This window comes from Neomonachus schauinslandi, chromosome 8 (assembly GCF_002201575.2).
Source record: "Neomonachus schauinslandi chromosome 8, ASM220157v2, whole genome shotgun sequence".
Taxonomy (NCBI): domain Eukaryota; kingdom Metazoa; phylum Chordata; class Mammalia; order Carnivora; family Phocidae; genus Neomonachus; species Neomonachus schauinslandi.
In genome coordinates, this window is record NC_058410.1 from 118,116,374 (window position 1) to 118,124,595 (window position 8,222).

Consider the following 8,222-nt stretch of genomic DNA (forward strand, 5'->3'; position numbering starts at 1 on the left):
CTCTCTGTGCCCATTTCCTCCTCTTCTACCCCCATCCTTGTCCCAAATGGTTCAAGTCACCCTCGTCCCAGTATGTGTACTTTCCTGGTCGTCTGGCAGGTTTTCTATCAAGAAGTTGCATTATATACACCTTTGCCCTGGACATTCTGGTTTATGCTTGTTGTCCTGGTGAAAATGTTCATGGATCTCCCTTTTGTTATCACAAGTGTCCTGGATGGGAAGATAAATGTCATGGTTCCCCTACTGAGAGATGTTGCCATGCACTTAAGTATGCTGAGGTCTCATCTCACTCCTGAAGGATGTCCTCAGGTGGCCTCCACAGATCAGATTATTTTTTTAAAGATTTTGTTTATTTATTTGTTAATTTGGGGGGGAGGGGCAGGAGAGGGAGAATTCCAAGCAGACTCCCCCCTGAGCAGGGAGCCCGATGTGGGACTCGATCCCAGGACCCCGGGATCATGACCTGAGCCGAAGGCAGACGCTTAACTGACTGAGCCACCAAGGTGCCCCAGGTCAGATTTATATAACCTCAAACAAACACACACTCTGGGATCGAGGAATGTAGCAATTTCCAAAGCTCTCTACAGGGAAGGCTTTGGAATTTCACACAGGAGGAGCTTGAGGGTGGTGAGCTAGGGTAGGGTGGGGACAAGCAAAGGACTTATCTGGAAGCTGTGATTGCAGAGCCAGAATACTGTTTAAGATTTCCCCCTTTTAACTTAGGTACGGTAAGGCGCACATCTCTTAAGTTTACAGCCTGGTGAGCTTTTCCATCTGTTTATAGCCATGTAGCCACCACTCAGTTCAACATATTTTCAGGTCCCCAGAGGGTTCTCTCATGCCCCTCTCCCAGTTGATACCCTCCAAAGATAACCAACCACTTTCTGACCTCTATCACCATAGATTAGTTTTTCCTGCTTTTGAATGTCATATAAATGATGTCACACAGAATGTACTGTTTGGATTTGGCTTCTTTCACTCGACATGATCTTTCTGAGATTCATCCATGTGGTTGCATTTATCAGTATTTTTTTTTTATCATGATGGAAGTTTATTGTGTGAATATACTCTCTTATTTACCCATTTTTCTGTTGATAGACGTTTGGTTTGTTTCTAGTTTTTGGCTACTATGAAAGATGTTGATATGAACATTCTTAAAAATGAGCCAGTTTTTTTTTTTTTTAAGATTTTATTTATTTATTTGACAGAGAGAGACACAGCGAGAGAGGGAACACAAGCAGGGGGAGTGGGAGAGGGAGAAGCAGGCTCCCCGCGGAGCAGGGAGCCTGATGTGGGACTCGATCCCAGGACCCTGGGATCATGACCTGAGCCGAAGGCAGTCGCTTAACCGACTGAGCCACCCAGGCGCCCTGAGCCAGTTTTTACTTAATTTGTAAGTTAAAAAAAAAGGTTTCTAAAGATGATTTTATCCATGTTTCAGAAGATTGAGAAAATTGGCCATCTCAAATCTCATGATTATTTTTATTGATGTCGGTATGCTTTCATTTTGAGGGTTTTGAAAGGCTAAAGCCCTTCCCTCCCCCCCGCCCCCCCACCACCGTGGCATTGGGCATATGGCTGTTCTCTGGAAAAGCGTTTCTGAGTGGTCTTGGGGTCCTGTGGCACATAAGTAACATTCAGGGTGTGTATGAGCCATTTCTCCTGCTTTCCTCCCCTTTCTTGAGGCCCTTTGCCTTTCATGACTTCCTAGGCCGATAAGACTATTGTTTCTTTTCATTCTCCTTCCACCTCTTTAGCTTTCTCTCTATTTCAGAAACGTTTATTGAGGACCTTGTATAAGGTATTGAGGATACAGATGTGAATGACGGTTCCCATGCCCTCTGGGAACTCAAAACCAGCGTGGAAGACAGGAAAGTTAGCAGATAATTAGAATAAAGTGTGACGGTGGCCTTAAGGCAGTCCATAGAAAAGTCATTGAACTTAGCCTGGGAGAGGGGTGTCAGGCATTAAGTGTTGAGAGAGAGCCTGAGCAGGGCGGGACGGCAAGGGAGAGAGTCTTAAACAAGCTCCATGCCCAGGGCAGAGCCCTATGTGGGGCTTGACCTCAGGACCCTGAAATCATGACCAGAACCAAAATAGATAGTCAGGTGCTTAACTGACTGAGCCACCCAGGCAGTCCTTCACTAGCACTTTAGAATCACTTGGCCATGTGTGGGGCACCTGGGTGGCTCAGTCAGTTAAGCGTCTGCTTTGGCTCAGGTCATGATCCCAGGGTCCTGGGATCGAGACCCACATTGGGCTCCCTGCTCCACGGGAAGCCTGCTTCTCCCTCCCCCCCCCCCCTTGTGTTCCCTCTCTCTCTGAGTCTCTCTGTGTCAAATAAATAAATAAAATATAAAAAAAAAAAAGACAACCTTGAAAAACTTGGATTTGGGTAAACTCAATGGTCTCATTCTTGGGGCTTTCTCCTAGGTCGCCACACTTGGCAGGAGAGTCATGTCACTAGAAGAGGCCTTCTGCTCCTCCTGGCCATCTAACCTGAGAGAGCCCTCAGTATTTCTCAATCTTTCTTTCTTGATTCCCTGTTATAGTCCTGCAGGGGATGTTCTAAATCTCTGTGCCTCTTACACCTCTTTACTCTCAGTTGGTGAAGCTGTCCTGTATTTCATTGAGCTTAAGGCCATCCGAGCTGATCTCTTCACTTCCTTCTTTTTCCTTCACTTTATTTACAGTTTGGGTACAAATAGAAGGAGCAGAGATGAGGCTTGGGAGTTAAGCTGAGGATGCATTCTGAAGGATTTGTTTATTTTTTAAAGATTTTTATTTATTTATTTGACAGAGAGAGAGAGAGCACAAGCAGGGGGAGCGGCAGGCAGAGGGAGAGGGAGAAGCAGGCTCTCCACTGAGCAGGGAGCCCGATGTGGGGCTCAATCCCAGGACCCCGGGATCATGACCTGAGCGCCCCCATTCTGAAGGGTTTAAAACCAAGAAAAGAAGTTTGGATTTCATTCTAATTATGATGGGGAGTCACCAAAATTTTTAAGCGAGAGAGGGACTCATGCAGATTGGTACATCAGAAAAATGAGTCTGGAAGCTGCATGAAGAATGGTTTGGGGTATGGGAGTGAGGGGCTGGAGGGAAAAGCAGAAGGTGGAGACCAGTTAGGAAAGTTGTGCAATAACCAGCAAGGAGATGACAAGAGCTTACATTTACATTGAGGCAGCAGCAGGAGGATGGAAAGGACGAGAGTTTCTAGGCAAAATCTACAGGGGTGGGGCTGAGCAGATGTGATGGAGGAAGAGTAGCCACCGATGCCTCCTTTAAATATCTTGGTCTAGTGGCGCCTGGGTGGCTCAGTCAGTTAAGCATCCAACTCTTTCGGCTCAGGTCATGATCTCAGGGTTATGATATTGAGCCCCAAGCCCCATGTTGGGCTCTACGCTCAGTGGGGATTCTGCTTGAGATTCTCTCTCTCCTTCTCTCTCTGTCCCTCTCACAAGCTCTTGCATGTGCTCTCTAATAAATGAATAAATCTTTCTTTGATTTCATTTTATTTATTTGAGAGAGAGAGAGATCATGAGCAGGGGAGGGGTAGAGGGAGAAGCAGACTCCCCGCCAAGCAGGGAGCCTGATGCAGGGCTTGATCCCAGGACCCTGGGATCATGACCTGAGCAGAAGGCAATTACTTAACTGACTGAGCCACCCAGGTGCCCCTAAATAAATATATCTTTAAAAAAATATCTTGGTCTATAGCTTGGCTTCTTCTTATTCTTTTAACCTATGGTCTCTTATGTCACTATTGGTTTCCCTCTTGGGCCCTGCTCCTTTTCTTTTCTCTGTGTCTCTCTTTCTCTGGGGTTCCTTTTCCTTCCTGTTGTCTCTTTCTGCCTCTCTAATGGTAGGAGCTGATGGACTAAGCGACCTCAGTTATATTAAAATATAAAACAGTGTTGCAATTAACGATGAGAAACCAAGAAAGGGAGAAACTTAGGTCAGAGGAAGACAGGGCATTGAGGAACAAAAAGGGGAAGGTGAGAAAGAGTGACAGGGAGACATGAGAGAAAGAGAGGAAGGAAGGGCAAGAACTGGGCTGAGGCTCAGTGTCACAGGCGTTTGTGATGTGCTGAAGGACGCTCCTTGAGATGGGCCAATCTTGGTTTCAATCTCAGTTTCGGAGGTTGTGTGAAATTCAGTTTCTTTCTTGGAGAGGCCAGCAGTTGGTTTGGGGCTTTCCCTGGGTGGGAGGGGTGATGACTAGAGTCTTGAGCCCCAAACTCAGGGAAATACAGTCTCTACAGTGGGCTCTGTGGAGAAACTAGTGAAATTTCTGAGGCCTCTAAATGAGAATGAAATGACATTAGCTTCAAACTTGAACTTAGCCTCAGAACCTATATTGGGATTAATACTAACTTTGAACCTAACTCAAATTTAACCTCAACCCAAATCGTAACTCAAACTACCCAACCCTAACCTCAAATCTAAACACATTCCAATAAATAAACCTGAAAATAAACTTATCCTCTAAACTAAACCAATCTTGTTTCCTACAGCTAATTTTGAAATCAACTCATCCCCACCCCCGACTCTATAGTTAAACCTGACTCTAAAGGTAAATCCAATCTAAGCCACAAATCTAAAGATGAGCTTTCTCCTGTTTTATCCCATTATTCATCCATGTCTTCGTTTAAGGTGTTTTTTTTTTTTGCCCCCATTTAAGTTTTTATTGAGTGCCTACTATGTGCTGGGCACTGTTCTAGGCAATAGGGATATAGAGGCAAACAAATCAGACATCCTCGTAAGGCAAGGCAGAAAGGAAATACACAGAAGTCAGTAAGTAGTGCTAGGAGGAAACAATACAGGGCACGTGAGGAGTGGCAGAGAACTACCTTAGACACAGTGGTCAGGAAGTCCTCTCTAAGTGGCATTTAAGCTGAGACCCAAATGACAAGTAAGAGTGACCAGGTGAAGGTGTAGGGGAGAAGCATTCCAGGCAAAAGGAACAGCTACTGCAAAGGCTGGAAGGTAGAAATGAGCTGGGGGTGTTGAGGAACAGAAAAGAAGCTGGCGCGGCTGGAACAGAGAGAGCAGGAGCGGGTGGGGGATGAGGTCAGAGAGAGGAGGCAGGAGCCAGATCACGCAGGACCGTTCAAGGAGAAAGAAAGCATCTGGCTTTTATTCAACCATGGGGAAGACTTTGGAGGGTGTCAGTGTGTGTTTGTGTGTGTGTGTGTGTGTGTGTGTGTGTGTGAGTGTATAAGGAGGGAAGGGGGGGAGGAGGAGGACAGAGAGGAGTGAGGCAGAGGTGATTGGATTTATGTTTTTATTTTTATTATTTTTTTAAGATTTTATTTATTTATTTGACAGAGAGAGAGAGAGCACAAGTAGAAGAGCGGCAGGCAGAGGAAGAGGGAGAAGCAGGCTCCTCGCTGAGCAGGGAGCCCGATGCAGGACTCGATCCCAGGACCCTGGAATCATGACCTGAGCCGAAAGCAGATGCTTAACCCTCTGAGCCACCAAGGCGCCCCGGATTTATGTTTTTTTTTTTTTTTAAGATTTTATTTATTTATTTGACGGAGAGAGATACAGCGAGAGAGGGAACACAAGCGGGGGGAGAGGGAGAGGGAGAAGCAGGCCTCCCGTGGAGCAGGGAGCCCGATGCGGGGCTCGATCCCAGGACCCTGGGATCATGACCTGAGCTGAAGGCAGACGCTTAATGACTGAGCCACCCAGGCGCCCTGGATTTATGTTTTTAAAAGATCCTGTGTCTAGGGCGCCTGGGTGGCTCAGTCGTTAAGCGTCTGCCTTAGGTTCAGGTCATGATTCCAGGGTCCTGGGATCGAGCCCCGCATCTGGCTCTCCACTCAGCAGGTAGCCTGCTTCTCCCTCTCCCGCTCCCCCTGCTTGTGCTCTCTTTCTCTCGCTCACTCTCTCTCTCAAATAAATAATAAAATCTTAAAAAAAAAAGATTTTATCTAGACTGGATTGTAGGAGGAAAGAATGAAAGCAGGGACATCAATTAGGAGGCAATGGCAGCAATAAGAGAGAAGATGGTGGCAGCCATGAAATTGGAGAGAAGTAGACAAATATGGGATATATTTCAGGGGTAGAATTGACAGGACTCGATGATAGATTGGATGGGTTTTTGGGGGGGTTGGATGATAGGGAAACTGGGAGGGACATGGATTCCGATGAGGTGGGAGAACCAAAAGTTCAGTTTTGAATATGTTAAGTCTAAATCCATTGGGCAGACATCCAAGTGGAGATGACACTTGGCAATTGGATAGGAGTCTGGCTTTCAGAGGCAAGGTCAGAGCTAGAGAGACAACATTGGGAGTCATCAGCATGAAGATGGGCATTTGAAGCCGCGGAACTAGAAGACATGCTTTGTCTTGTGCATCCCCCTAACACCTCCTTTGGGGTATTTATGTTTTTTTTTCCATCATAATAAATGCTATGTACCTTCCATTCTAAATTCCAGAAGCAGCAACCTCCTGTTTCCAGAAGCAAAACCCTCCAGCCTTTTTCTTCTTCTCCTGAACTCTCACTGGGATCTAACCTCCATGGATTAGACTCCTTACCCCACACGACACTTCTACCAATCCATTTCACAGTATGCTGTGGAGCTCCTCATATATTCAAATTCTCTGTCTCATTTTTGAAAGAGTCTTCCTCTGGCACTGTGAAACCTGGATTTACCCTAATGTTGCTCCTTTTCTCTTTGATGAAGGCTGCTCTTCCTTCTCTCCAATCTCAAGGGGCAGGGGGCAGAGGAGAGACCACTGTTCAGCACCATTGGTAACCTCCTTTTCTTTTCTTGAAGCCCATGCCTTTTGTATTTGCCATGCGCTTCCTATCTGCACAGCAGTCTTCTCCACCAACATCTTTATCACACTCTTAACAACTTTATATCTATCTCAGTTTTTCTTCATATCTCATCCCCACCAACATCTTTAGAGACTTCAAAACCACACAGAATGGTCTCACACTGTCCTCTCAGTGCTTCAACTTTTTCAGTTACAAAAGCTTTCCAGTCTCTTTCCCTGCTCCCGTTTAGGCACCCCTGTGCAAAGTTGTATCTCAGACCTCAGCATCACTTGGAAGGGCTATATCTTTGAGATCTTGAACTCTGAATTTTCCCTCTCACAACCACCACTCACTTTTCACACCCCCCACTCTTCCCTCCCATCAAATTAGTTCTCCATTCTCACCAAGACTTCCAACCCCTCTTCTTTCCTTGTTTTCCTTGTCCATCTGGTTTAACTTGCACTGCATGGTCAAAAATTTCAACTACATTCACTAGCACTTTGGTTTTTTTTGTTTTTGGGGGGGGGGAGAGAGAGCAAGTGAGCAGGGGGGGAGGGGCAGAGGGCGAGAGAGAGTCTTAAGCAAGCTCCACGCCCACGGCAGATCCCAATGTGGGGCTTGACCTCAGGACCCTGAAATAATGACCAGAACCAAAATCGATAGTCAGGTGCTTAACCGACTGAGCCACCGAGACAGCTCTTCACTAGCACTTTAGAATCACTTGGTGTTCTACCAAGACAACCTTAAAAAACTTGGATTTGGGTAAACTCAATGGTCTCATTCATGGGGCTTTCTCCCAGGTCGCCACACTTGGCAGGAGAGTCATGTCACTAGAAGAGGCCTTCTGCTCCTCCTGGCCATCTAACCTGAGAGAGCCCTCAGTATTTCTCAATCTTTCTTTCTTGATTCCCTGTTATAGTCCTGCAGGGGATGTTCTAAATCTCTGTGCCTCTTACACCTCAACTTTACCTCTTTACTCTCAGTTGGTGAAGCTGTCCTGTATTTCATTGAGCTTAAGGCCATCCGAGCTGATCTCTTCACTTCCTTCTTTTTCCTTCACTTTATTTACATTTCATCTTTTTTTTTTAAAGATTTTATTTATTTGACAGAGAGAGACACAGTGAGAGAGGGAACACAGGCAGGGGGAGTGGGAGAGGGAGAAGCAGGCTTTGCCGAGCAGGGAGCCTGATGCGGGGCTTGATCCCAGGACCCTGGGATCATGACCTGAGCCGAAGGCAGACGTGTAACGACTGAGCCACCCAGGCGCCCTCTTTTTTTTTTTTAATTTAAATTTTATTTTAAAAGATTTTTTTCATTTATTTGAGAGAGTGAGTGAGAGAGCATGAGCAGGGGGAGGGGCAGAAGGAGAGGCAGACTTGGGGCTGAGCAGGGAGCCTGATATGGGGCTCAATCCCAGGACCCTGGGATCATGACCTGATCCAAAGGCAGACGCTTAA